The sequence below is a fragment of the Corvus brachyrhynchos genome, unplaced genomic scaffold (genome assembly GCF_000691975.1).
Source record: "Corvus brachyrhynchos isolate BGI_N302 unplaced genomic scaffold, ASM69197v1 scaffold115, whole genome shotgun sequence".
Lineage (NCBI taxonomy): Eukaryota > Metazoa > Chordata > Aves > Passeriformes > Corvidae > Corvus > Corvus brachyrhynchos.
Window position 1 is genome coordinate 6190764 of NW_008239553.1, and position 12291 is coordinate 6203054.

The window sequence follows — 12291 nt, forward strand, 5'->3', positions numbered from 1 at the left end:
GAGGAATTCCTGAAAAAAACTAATCAAAGGTCTGAGGTTTCCAGCAGAGGTAACACTGCCAGAATCAGATGATCACAGAGCAAGTAGTAAGGGATTACTCCCGGGGCTAATAATTGATTACTAAAAACAGTGCAAACAGTGAAACGATGAAAATTCATAAAGCCCTATTTCTCCCTCTTTACCCTCCAGCTGGTTAATTCACACCATGCATGTTTTCTGCTGTGCCAGGGCCTCAGCCACAGTGCCAGGAAAACTATCCAGATTGGGTTAAGGAATCTGGGGACTCTGTGGTAGTGACTACTGGAATAAGAGTCGGGGCTAGATGAGAGAGTTAAGCCTCTGTTGTCAGGAGGAATACCAGATCATCTTTATTCCAATGTACACAAAGGCTTACTGTCTGCAATGTGCCTGCTTGTGACCGCCATGGCTGGCGTTTATGCTCCGAGGAAAAGATCCTGCAGTCATTGGTCAAGAGCAGATGCAAAGGAAATGTTCAATCCACTGAAATCAGCCAGCTCCCCTGGTGCTGCCCTCAAAGCATATGCTGCTGTTGTAACTCCAGTGAATGTAATAAATTAGGACATTTATAGTATATCCTTAAATCTACGAAGAGAAATGGTCACATCTTTCCCATTTGTTTTGTCAGTATTCCAGCAGGTTCTAACAGAATTGGCTTTTGTTCAGTTTATCTATTAAAGGCTATTTGTAGAATAAGAGTGAGAGATTTCATTTGGGTTTTGGATTTTTTTAATGTAAAAGTTGAGATTCTTCACTATGGTTGCACATTAATGCAAATATTTTCTTTGGTGAGGTGTGGGGCATAGCAGGTGAAGGAGCCTATAACTGGGTAAACGTGATTATCTGAACAGGCAGGTCTTCTTTAAATAATATCAGAAGATTCAGAGCTCATAATCTGTATGCTTTTAGTATGTGCCAGTCCTTCAGAGAGGCCACAAGCTGCTTAACACTGACACAGTAGCTGTGTTGGGGTGTCCTGGATCTGCTTTTGGTCAGTGTTTTCTTACAGGACCTGGATGGTAATGTAAGGAGTGGGTATATCACATTTTCCAGGGACAGAAAACTGTGACACTCGAAATATGCTGGAGGAAAAGATTAGAATTCAAAAATTTTCCAACAAATTGGAAGAACTTCTAGGAAAAGAGTAGAATGAAGTTCAGTAGGGATAAATACAAAGTACTACAATAAGGAAGAAATTACCAACCACATAAGTACAAGACAGAAGTAAATGACTAGGTTGCAACTATGCAGAAAAGAATCTGTTATGATAGATCACAAGCTGAACATGAGTCAGTGTCATGCTGTTGCAAATGAAGGCAAACATCTTGCTAGGATATGTAAAAGACATGGAGGTCTGGAAGACGTGAAGTAATCCTTTTGCTCTGAGGCTAAAGCCTCATCTTGGAGGCTGGGCAAAGTTTTGATTACTGCACTTTGAGACAGGTGCAATTCAATCAGAGGGAGTCCAGAGGTGGGCAGCAGGACTCATCACAGGTCAGAAAAATGTGACCTGCAAGATGATTTGAAATAACTGTAATTTTTAGACCAGAAATTTGACAGGGGAATATAACAGTCTTCAGATAAAAAATAGCAGAGGGAATGATCTTTTCTTTGGGCTCATGGTGGATGGAGTAGAAAGCAAGAAGCAGCAGAAAGGATGATTATTTTAAACTAAGAGAATAATCTTCCAGGACCTAGGACAATAAAAACTGTCAAATATTTGATCTAGGGAGATTCTGATGACATTTTAAGAACAGCTTAGACAATCATCTGTGAAGAATCCAATAAGGCTAGTGATCCTATCATGGGAAAGCACCCTGGACTGTTTAATGTCTAAAGTTCTCCTCTAGACCATTCTTCTATCATTTTATGAAGGCAATGTGATCATTTCGTGTAAATTAAATGAAAGAAGTCTGCTGGCCCTGTTCTGATGTTTGTCTGATATACAGGGGTATATCACAGCAACAAGACCACAGACCAACTCTTTCTGAAAAAAGCCTGAAAGAGGAGTAAGAGCTTACTAGAAGACAGAAGAGGTCTCTCTTTTTGGAAGAAAAAGGAAGGAATGGGACATTCTGATTTCTCTGGAGCAGATGCTTGACTGAGTCTGTGAATGCTGAAAACAGTGCTATGGAAGAAGAAAAATTAATGAAGATTAGCAGTTAGTAAAATTACCTGAACTGAAAATACAACTCTTCTGGTATTTTATTCCTTGAATGAAAGGTTGTAGTCCAAAAATGGTTTTTAGAGGTAAAAAAAAATAAAATCATGGAATTCAGAATAGGAATAAAATAAAACATAGTCCCATGATTTATATTTTTAGGCATTTCTCCAGGGAGAGAAAATCTAGGTCCTGTAGTATTCATGGTTTAACATATATTGTTTAATATAAATGAACAGACAGTCCCCTGTGCATGATGAAAAATCCTGGATCTCTCTGAGGAGACAGGTAGAAAGAAGAAAGAGATCAACTCTTTTGGATGCTGCAGTGGTGGGCTGCACATAAGATCCTGAATAGAACACATTCTGAGTCCAACCAAATAATTTTTTAATCTTCTAAAGGGAGAGGGATTTTTCTCTCTCCTCAGGCTTTAGACCTTGGCACTCAGACAAAAAGAAAAGGTCTTAGAGAAGTTAAAGACGTACCGGGAGGAGTGGAAGTGTTTTTATACCAAGCAGGCAATAGGGAATTTTTTCTATGAAAACAGGTACTCCCTAGGACTGAAAGGCTACAAAGCAACTGCTGGGAAGAATCTGTGTTGAATGAACAAGACAAGGAGAAAATGAAAATTTGGCTGCACTTTTTACTAGCCTGTTTTCATGGAGCTGTTGCTCAGTGAACATACTAGCATAACAATCTCTTGTAATTTAAACACTCTTAGGCTGGAATTATCCATAAATTGATGGAAATCCTCATTTTTTATTTACTCTGGGACACATGAGCACAAACCATGACACTATATAAGCTGTGATGGATTTTCCCCCTCCCCCCATCTTGCATTACTGTGGGAATGCCTTGGGAAAAATAATTATATGCTTAGAAAGCCAGTCACTTGATGCCCCAGATATTTCAAAGTGAATTCACATCCCTTCCACTCAAGGACTGAGCAGTGCTTCACATCAGCTTGTACCACTTTGCCTGAGTTTATTTCCTCATTTCTCTTCCCATCCTTCCCTTTACTGTCTTTACTTCTCATAGGAGTGTATGAAACACTCTTTATTTGAGAGACACAAAGGGTATCCAAAAGAAGCCTTACTGGGATCCAATGCTAAGGAAGTTTAGCTTTAGAACAAGGTGGCTCTGGAAGGTAATAAAGAAAATATAGCTAATGTAAAAAATCCTATTTTTACTCTTAGAAGGAGGCAACAAGGTGAGGGGGTTATTCTCTAGGAAACTTGGGAGGAAATCTGAGACAGGCTGTGCAGAAAAATATTAAACATGCTGGTGGGGATTCTGCAGATGGTAAATGTTTCTCCTAGTGGAAAATGTTGATAATTGTCTTGAAAAGGAGAGGTGTTAGACAGAAGTAGCTACAAGGAAGGTAGGGGACTGAAAGAATTTGAATAGAGGAAGCACTGTCTTGAAATATGAACTGAATATGAACATTTGGGTTTCGGGTACATGACTGGAATTTCTCAGTGTGGTTGTGAGGAAATTGTGTCGGCTGCTGCAAATGGCCCTACTTTCAGTATGAGCTCTGTACTTAATGCAAAGTAATGATATCCAAGCCTGCTTTAAATGAAGCATCTGCATAACAGGGTTCAGAGCAGCCATATCCTTCATGTTCTTTATGTTATGTTCAGCTAGGGTCTAAAAGTCAGGTAAAACCTGCCAAAGCATTGCTTCAGTTGTTATTTCAGTATTTTAACAAAATTATTTTCCTGTGAGCAAAATCAGAGGCATCAGCTTCAAGCTGTCAAAGGCAATTTTGCCTGGGAGAAAACTGGCTGGTCACACACGTGAGCCAGGAATCTGTGAGCACTTGATAGGCACTGAGCACTTCCTCACTGTGAATGAGCAGCTGATGAGGGAACAGCAGTGTCCAGCAGCGCTTTTTGGTGGTAATGCCAAAGCCTTTTACCAGTAGCTCCCCAGTGCAGATGGAGTTTTACAGAAATAGTCACACAAGCATTTCTGCTGCCATTATGAGGGGACTGGCGTTTTTTATACACTGGAAACGATATAAAGCTAGAAAGCAGATATTGGAAAAGCTTTGTAAAGGTATATGTGTACTGAGGGCATTGTTCAGCAAATGCTTCTCTCTGTCCCTCCATCCAGGGCAGTAGATTCTGCCTTGTAGGCGGCAGCACCTCTGTGTCAGACTGTCACAGAAAAATCCAGGTTCAAAAACCTGTGAAGTGAAAACTTGACTTATAGAGGGTGTTGGGGAGGAACTTCACAGTTCCCTGTTGAAAAAGATGACAAGCTGATTAAATCAATGGACCAAAATATTCTCAGTGTTTTAAAAGTGGAAGCAGAAACTGTGGTTTTCCTGAAGATATCAAATATCAATTCACAGCCTTGGGTTGTCTCATTTGCAACAGCTCTAGCCTTCTGAGAAATAATTGCTAGTAAAATGGCTAAAAACTTGAAAGAGCTCAGGTTGCAGCTGTCTATAGATTTTCCTCAGAGAGGTCTTGCCACAAGGAATTTGGCAGGTAAGACTCCCAAAAATGGGGAACTACACATTGCTGGTTGTGAAGTGTCAGTATTAATAAGCATGACAATTACTAACCCTGCTGATTTACTTTGCTACTTTTAATTGTGTATATGTAGATATAAAAGAAAGAGTCCTACTGGGACAAGTATTGGATAAATCTGATTCATTAAAAACAATTGATGTTGAAGATCACTATATGTATTGAAGAATTTCATTGTTCATCAAGAACTTCTCTTCCATACCAGGGGAAGTCTCTATCTCAAGACAGTGTCTGGTAACAAAAATGAGAGTAGTCACAGGCAGTGATTATTCTTTCAATGATTGTTTCTTGATCTGTCTACCAATTCACTGGGTACAAAAACAACAGGATTATCATGGATAATAGGAAGAAATTCTTTCCTGTGAGGGTGATGAAGCACTGGAAGAGGTTGCCCAGAGAGGTTGTGAATGTCCATCCTTGCAAGTGCTCAAGGCCAGGTTGGATGGGGGTCTGAGCAACCAGGTCTAGTGGAGGGTGTCCATGCCCATGACGGAAGGTTGGAACTAGATGATCTTTAAGATGTCTTCCAACCCAAAGAATTCTATGATTCTATGATCCTGTTGGACAGTTGGAGAACAGGACCAGAAAAAAGACTCATTAGCACATGTGGACTTTGACTGACACCCCTTTATCCCCACACAGAGTTTTCATTCTGGAATAATACTGGCCTCTGCTGAGTGCATGATGCTTGTTCTCTGGCTCCAGGTCTGTGTCCTGACCCAGCAGGAGGAGGGGCAGAAATGAAAATGCCAGAGCAGAGATGAAAGATACATGGATCTTAATGCCTTTTATCACCTTCTTCACTAAACTAGAGCTCAGTGAATTTTCAAATTGAGATGTTGCAGCATGTTGACAGTGAAGAGCAGCACTGCAGTGCAATTCAGTGTTCTCTGAGTTTCTTTACAGTAATGAAACAGCAGGGCTTGAAAAGAAATGAATGTGGTGTTTTGGCTGAGTGTGATGGCAGATGTTAAAAGACAGCATGTTTTCCTGACTTACCTGTCAAGACAAGCTAAAGAACTCACAAGGAAAGGAGCATTCCTGTAGGAAAATGCCCCAGTACATGAAGAGTTTTTTCAGATGGATTTGCAAAGCCTGCTGTCAGAGAACACTAGTCAATGGCATGTAACATTTTCCCAGGGTATATTGTAGTGTAGCCTTTGGTGGATAAAATGACCAAAGCAATGTTTCTATTGATAAAACACAGTGTTAGAAGTTGATTTATCAAGCAAAGTAAAACTAATTTCATCCTTTCTGAAAGTTTTCTGTTAACTGCAAGTAATCAGGATGGGGACCAGATTCACCCAACCTGTGAAAATTTTTGGATTGCTAAATCAGCTCATAGCAGACAGTGAGTTCAGACATAATTATAAAACAAAAAGGGGGTTTTTTTCTGTCATGGCATGTAATCCCAGCTGGCACTCAGCTATCCATTAGTTCCCATAGGGGACTACTACTGGACTCCACAGGTTCATCCTAACTTGAGATTTGATGATCAACCAGCAAGAACCAGCATATTCCCTCTAGCTGTTACTCAGGTGGGTGATGTGGCAAGTCTTAGAGAAATGACTGGAGGGCAACATTCCAGTGAGTGGAGGAAGGGTTTGAAAGCAACTTCTGCAGGTGCAGAGTTCCATGAAAGAATGATGATTATTTGCCCACTGAAGTGAGAAAGAGAGAGAAGGTGTAGCTATGCAGCTATAAAAGAAAACAGAAAAGAAAAGTCTAAAACTTGTTCTTTGTTTGATTGGGACCTTACACTGCAGTTAAATTAAAATCATATATTGGCTGATACAAAGTGCAAGAGCACAGACCCACAGAAAGAAAATTGAAGACATAAAACCATTACAGAGAGGACAATGAACAAGCCTCTAGAGCACACCACAGGTTCCAATATCTCTTGTAATATCATCACAATTTCAAGTACAACAGTCTTCAACAGGAAGGTGTAACACAAAAGTTTCAATTCCTGTAATGCAGAGACAGTCAAAATTGCTTTCCTCTTTGACACCTCTTTGTGGGGCTCAGGTTCCACAGGTTCCTATTAGGTCCTGGACAAATAAACCTACTATTAACAGTTGTTCTCATTCTTTGTGAGGAAATGAGAGAAGAACATGAAAGAATCACTGCAAGATGTTGCCCAGCTGATGGTGCTATACCATGCTGCTGGATGACTGGGAATGTGAATAGAAGTGGAAGGCAACATGGAACAGGAAGGAAAGTCTGTACAGCCTGTGTTTAACTGGAATACTTACTCTCATCTTGATGACCTTTACTTTAATGTCTCTAAGTATTTGTTACAACTAAGGATTTAAAGAAAATTGACAAATACAGCATCAGCTCTGAGAACAGCCCAGGAGCCTCCTCTTCTGGTGGGCGTGATTGGAGGGTGAAGGAAACTTCCTTAGGTGCATAGAGGAAAGTGTGGTTCAAAAAAAGACAAATATCTATCTATACCGTAGGTAAATTTACCTATAGTAAACACCTACTGATGGTCTCTCAACTCTTGCTGGACTTTCATTTGTTACCAGAGGGAGTGGAGATTTTCCTGAGAGCAAAACTTTACTTCACTGGGAGTAGTGTAGAAAAACTGCTAGAAAAAGTCATGATGTGTAACAGTAAAACAGAAAGAATAAAGGGGCTAGAATTCGAGTGGATTCCAGAGTACTGATTCCAATGTCATTCTGCCTACCTAGTGTTTCCACTTTGGCACTCACAGCTCAGTTTATGCAACTGAGTTCAAAGCAGAGATTTTTTTTTTCAAATGTCCCCAAGGATGTGAACTATCCTGCCACTTCCGGAAAGCCCTAATAAGTTTGTGATCAGTGGGGCTTTCTAAACAGTTTTTCTTTCTGTATGAACCCTTTAAAGTCTCCATGCTTCATAAGTTATTGGGAAAAAACATGTATCTTTTTCCTGTACAAACTCTTACTAAAAGAGAAAAATTACGACAGTAGTCTGTGATGCTGAACCCGTCTGCATTTTCCTTAGGTTCCCAGTTTTTGTCTCCAACCCAGAAAAGTCTTCTGTAAACACTTCTAAATTTTCTTCCTCTTTGCCTCTTAAGAGTCTCTCATTTGTATAGTCATTACCTTCCTCTTCACCTTCTCCTTTAGCACTGCTGTGGTACCAACTGGGTCGTGCTTGTTCATTCCAGTTTTGTCTGATGATGAAATAAAACCATTTTATTTCATAGAATCATAGAATCGTGTAATGATTTGGATTGGAAGGGACCTTAGAGATCCTTTAGTTCCAACCCCCCCTGCCATGGGCAAGAACACCTTGCACTAGACCAGGTTGTTCCAAACCCCATCCAACCTGGCCTTGAGCACTTCCAGGGGTGAGGCATCCACAACTCTCTGGGCAACTTGTTCCAGTGTTTCACCACCCTTACAATAAAGATTTTTTTATAAATATCTAATTTGAACCTACCCTCTTTCAGTTTAAAGCCATTCCCCCTCATACGATCTCTACATGACCTTGTGACAAGTCCCTCTTCTGCTTTCTTGTAGCCCTTTAGGTACTGGAAGGCTGCAATAAGGTCACCCTGAAGCCTTCTCTAAGCTGAACAAATCCAGCTTTCTCAGCCAATCTTCAGAGAAGAGGTCCTCCAGCCCTCTGGTTATCTTTGTGGCCCTCCTCTGGACTCACTCAAACATCTTTAATATCCACATCCAGGATATTACGTTTAAATATCTTAAACCAGGTGAGAAGCTTAAAATAAAACCCCCGTAAATAAGTCTTGTTCATTTTTAAAGAATCATTTTGCCTTTGGAATAGCCTGAACTGCACTGAACTGCACTCAGCATTCTTTCTCATAAAGTGTCTGTTATCCCAGTAGGGGTACTGGTACAGTCTCTCTGGCAGTGTCCTTATGCTTCACATGGTTTTACCTCCACAGGCAAAAAAACCCAGAACTTTTGTGGGAAAGTCCTCCTGCTACGTGGCTTCTAGCCCCGCCACCTGGAACAAGGAAATTGCCCTCTACTCCATCCTCTGACTTCTCTGAGTCCTCTCTCTCTAGAATTTGTTTGTAGTGTGCAGTCTGCCTTTGGGGCCTTCCTCTCTCACTGTCTTAACTGAGATCTTTATGGTATCACTGCCAAAGTGTCAGATACTTTCTTTTACCTATCAAAATACCTCCTGGTGTTCCAGGCCAGACTCTTTGTTAATCCTTTATGCCAGTGTGATCTGCCTTCTGGTGCAGCAATATGGTTCCTGCTTGGAGAGATGGGATGCTCCAATAAAGCCTTATTGCACAGTCTCAGCATCTCTTGTGCACACCAGGTAAAAGAAATGCACTCATGAACCAGTTTAAGAAAGGAAATTATGTTTGGGAGTGAGAAAAGAGGTGGTTTAACTTTGGCATTACTGTAACTGTAATGGGATCCATGTGAAAATTCCCACTGTTGAAATGGTCTCAGTGTTTTATGTCTAAAGGTAGCAGTGGTAAATAAACACTGCACAGCAACAGACTTCTGGTTTTCTCAAGATGTGGTTTCCAGTCTCGTCTGGCCTCTGCTTTCACAGAAGCTGTTTGTCACTGAACTCCTTCCCAGCAATGACTAGTTTTTTCACTATTTATTGCTGGTGTAATTTCAATGATTGCTTATCAACAGTTGGTTTAACTGCATGTGCAAAACAACTTTATAGTATTCAACACATTCTATGAAGTACAGTTTAAACTCAAATGTTCTAGCAATGTTTTCTGTTCTTCCACTTCTGACCAGTGTTGGAGTATGTTTCTTTGCTTTGAAGTTTTAGTCCTGTTTTCTTGAGCAGTGTGTATGTGGTGGATGGTTGGATTTGTGTAATGTGTTCATTTAGAAAAGCATGTGAAAAAATGTTTACATCTTAAAGCATTCGTTTGCTGGGGTAACTCCTTGCTCCCACCTGGGGTTTATTCAGCCATCTTCTCTACTAAAACACCATTTTGTCTGTCTAAATTAATGTATTTTTAAATATACATAGTAGCCAAAATGGCAGATGCAGTGTGTAATCCTGGCACTTCAAATGTGTATGACAGATTTTCTCGAATGTTGTTAAAGGAGAAAAATCTTAATGCCAGAACTCTCGTGTTTTCCTTTTGGTCAGTGAATTTACATCACTTTACATAACATCATTTTAGCTTAAACAGAGTTTTTAGGGCTTCAGTTGAAATAGCAGGCTTAATTCATATTCTGAAATGCGGGCTAACAGTAGTGGCTGCTGCCAAAAAAGTCTCTCCATTTCCTTTTCCTGAATATGGTTGGAGTTGAGGCACTTGGAAAATAATTTTTGCCTCTCCACAGATCTTTAAGCACACAGAAGCTGGTTTATTATGTTAAAGGACTCTCCCTTGACTCAAGGAAACATTCAAAATTAAACACTTTCTATATTAATTCCATACATGTCTGTCATTCAAAGCGTGACTTACCATTTCCAAAAGGCATCCTGAATGCTTTGGACAATGTCTTGCCTCCCAGGATTGTGCCAGAGTTAAAAAAAACCACATTCATCAAAAGCAGAGAAAGGCCAGAGCTGTAAGTGAATCACTGATTTTGTTACTCGTGTACTCTTTATACAGATTTTGCTTTTGAGGATGTGCTACAATTAATTTCTCTTTGATGTTGTAAGAACCGCTGCATTTGCATCATTATCTGATGCTCTTAATCTGTACTGGATGAGTGGAACAGACAGTATGTGGTATCTTGGGAAAAAAAATCTTACTAACTATAGTTCAAGAAGGATATTCATTACCAAGGCTTTCACTGATTCAAATAATTGAAACATTTGCAGCTGTCCTTAAATATATGGGTGAGAGCTAGGAAGAGCAGGGCTTTGCTCCTGCAGCTTACAGGATTTAAAAAACCTTTTAGTATCAGCTGATCCAACCATACTGCTTCAATTTTGTTTCATATCTCATTCTTCAGTGATATTCCTGGCAAAACTCCCACTGAAATTAAAGGACTCTTGCATAAGGTAGGACTAGGGAATCTGGATAATTAATATTTTGGAATAAAAAGAAAACCCTTGTGGGTTTCACAAGTAGGTCTGTCCTGCAAGTGTAGAAATGGGGTGACCTTTCTATTGTTGAATGTCCTTTTGTAAATCCATGTGTCTCAATAGAAGAGTAAAACTAATTGTCTTTTCACTGGTGGATTGATTCTGTTCCAGGACAGAAAAATCACCTCCAGCAAACACAAAACTATTAAAATTTCCTGGGTCATGCGAATGGTGAATTCTGACTTTCTTTTCAAGAAAGTTTTGCAGCTCGTGTTCTGCTATCTGAGTCAGTACCACTTTAGCCTCTTCTTTTCAGGTCATTAATTTAATGCCAGTGACCTTGAGAATTGTTTAGCTGTATCATGTGTTTTGTGCCTCCTATTCCAAAATTAGTTTCTTGACTTCTCTGTGGGCTGCTGTCCCTGCTGGTACTGCCTAGAGTAGATGCAGTAGCATACGTAGTTTATCCCTTGGGTGTACTTAGCTTCATTGCATGCTTCTGTGGTGTTGGGACAATAAGGAATGGAAGGGTAGGGCACAAAGGGCCCTAATTCATATGTAAATGTAATGAGAATAACACAGCTGCCACATGCTGAAGTCCCACTTTCCATCTCTAGCCTGGGTCTTTCACATCACTCTTCAGTTTTAGAGCTTCTGTCATAGCATGAACCTAAGGTGATGCCACAGTGTCCATGGCGAGCTTCACATCCCCGGTGCTATCTCTTCCCTGCCAGAAGAAAACTACACCAGTAAAAGAGACTTGGGCACCAGAAACAATTTTGGGGGGAGCAACAGGGCATTTTGGCAGCTTTGTCTTTCAGAATTACTATGACAGTACTCAAATGCAAAAGTTCTCTTGAGTTGCCTCTGTTTATGGCACCCCTGCAGCTAGATGAGTCTTCCTAATGATTGGCAAATTATTCTTAGACTGCTTTAGTGTGAGAGGCAGTTATTAGACACTTTCTAAATTATTTTTAAAAGAACATAAATAGTGCTGAAAGTGGTGAGTGGGAGCTGTCAAGGAAACAACTTGCTAATGGAAACGCAGCATAATTAACTGCCTTATTTAAACTACTTGTTTTTGAAAAGAGCTGATAAGTAAGGGACAGCAGCAGCAGAGGGTCTTTGCAACTGTATTGAGTGATCCAACATTTAATAGTGACCTTATCACAGAGAAATTAGCTTTCAAACAGAAACAAGGATAGTGGTCATTTGAAGAATCATAAGGTCAGATTCACTACACAGTTTATTAAGCTGTTTTGTCTTTCTGTGATTTTTGGCCAGCAGTGATGTGCTTGCAGTATCCTCCCTGACTCCTGGATATACTGAGCAAGGTCTGGAGCACAGGCAGCATTTTAGAGAAGCAGGCTGGTTGGTAAAAATGCAAATGCCAAATCCTTCCCTGTCATTTGTTTTCTCAAGAGCATACAGCCATGTCACAGTCATCCTCGTTCTTCGTGCAGCCACACCATGGTGCTCACTGGAATAACAATGAATGAGTACGAATCAGAAACATCTAATAGCCCTTATAAAGTTGCCTTTAGGGCTTGGTTTTCTAAGCTGAAAGCTGGAATGAGCCTGCCATGT

General features: G+C 40.2%; 1 protein-coding gene across 1 annotated transcript in view; it reads left to right on the forward strand.

Annotated features, from left to right (window-relative positions):
* The first annotated feature begins 8237 nt into the window (after positions 1–8237).
* Positions 8238–12291, forward strand: part of C1QTNF4 (C1q and tumor necrosis factor related protein 4) — a 9840-nt gene continuing 5786 nt past the window's right edge. The window contains exon 1 of the mRNA XM_008639406.2: positions 8238–8425. The gene's annotated coding sequence lies outside the window, so the exon portion shown is untranslated. The remainder of the gene's footprint in view (positions 8426–12291) is intronic.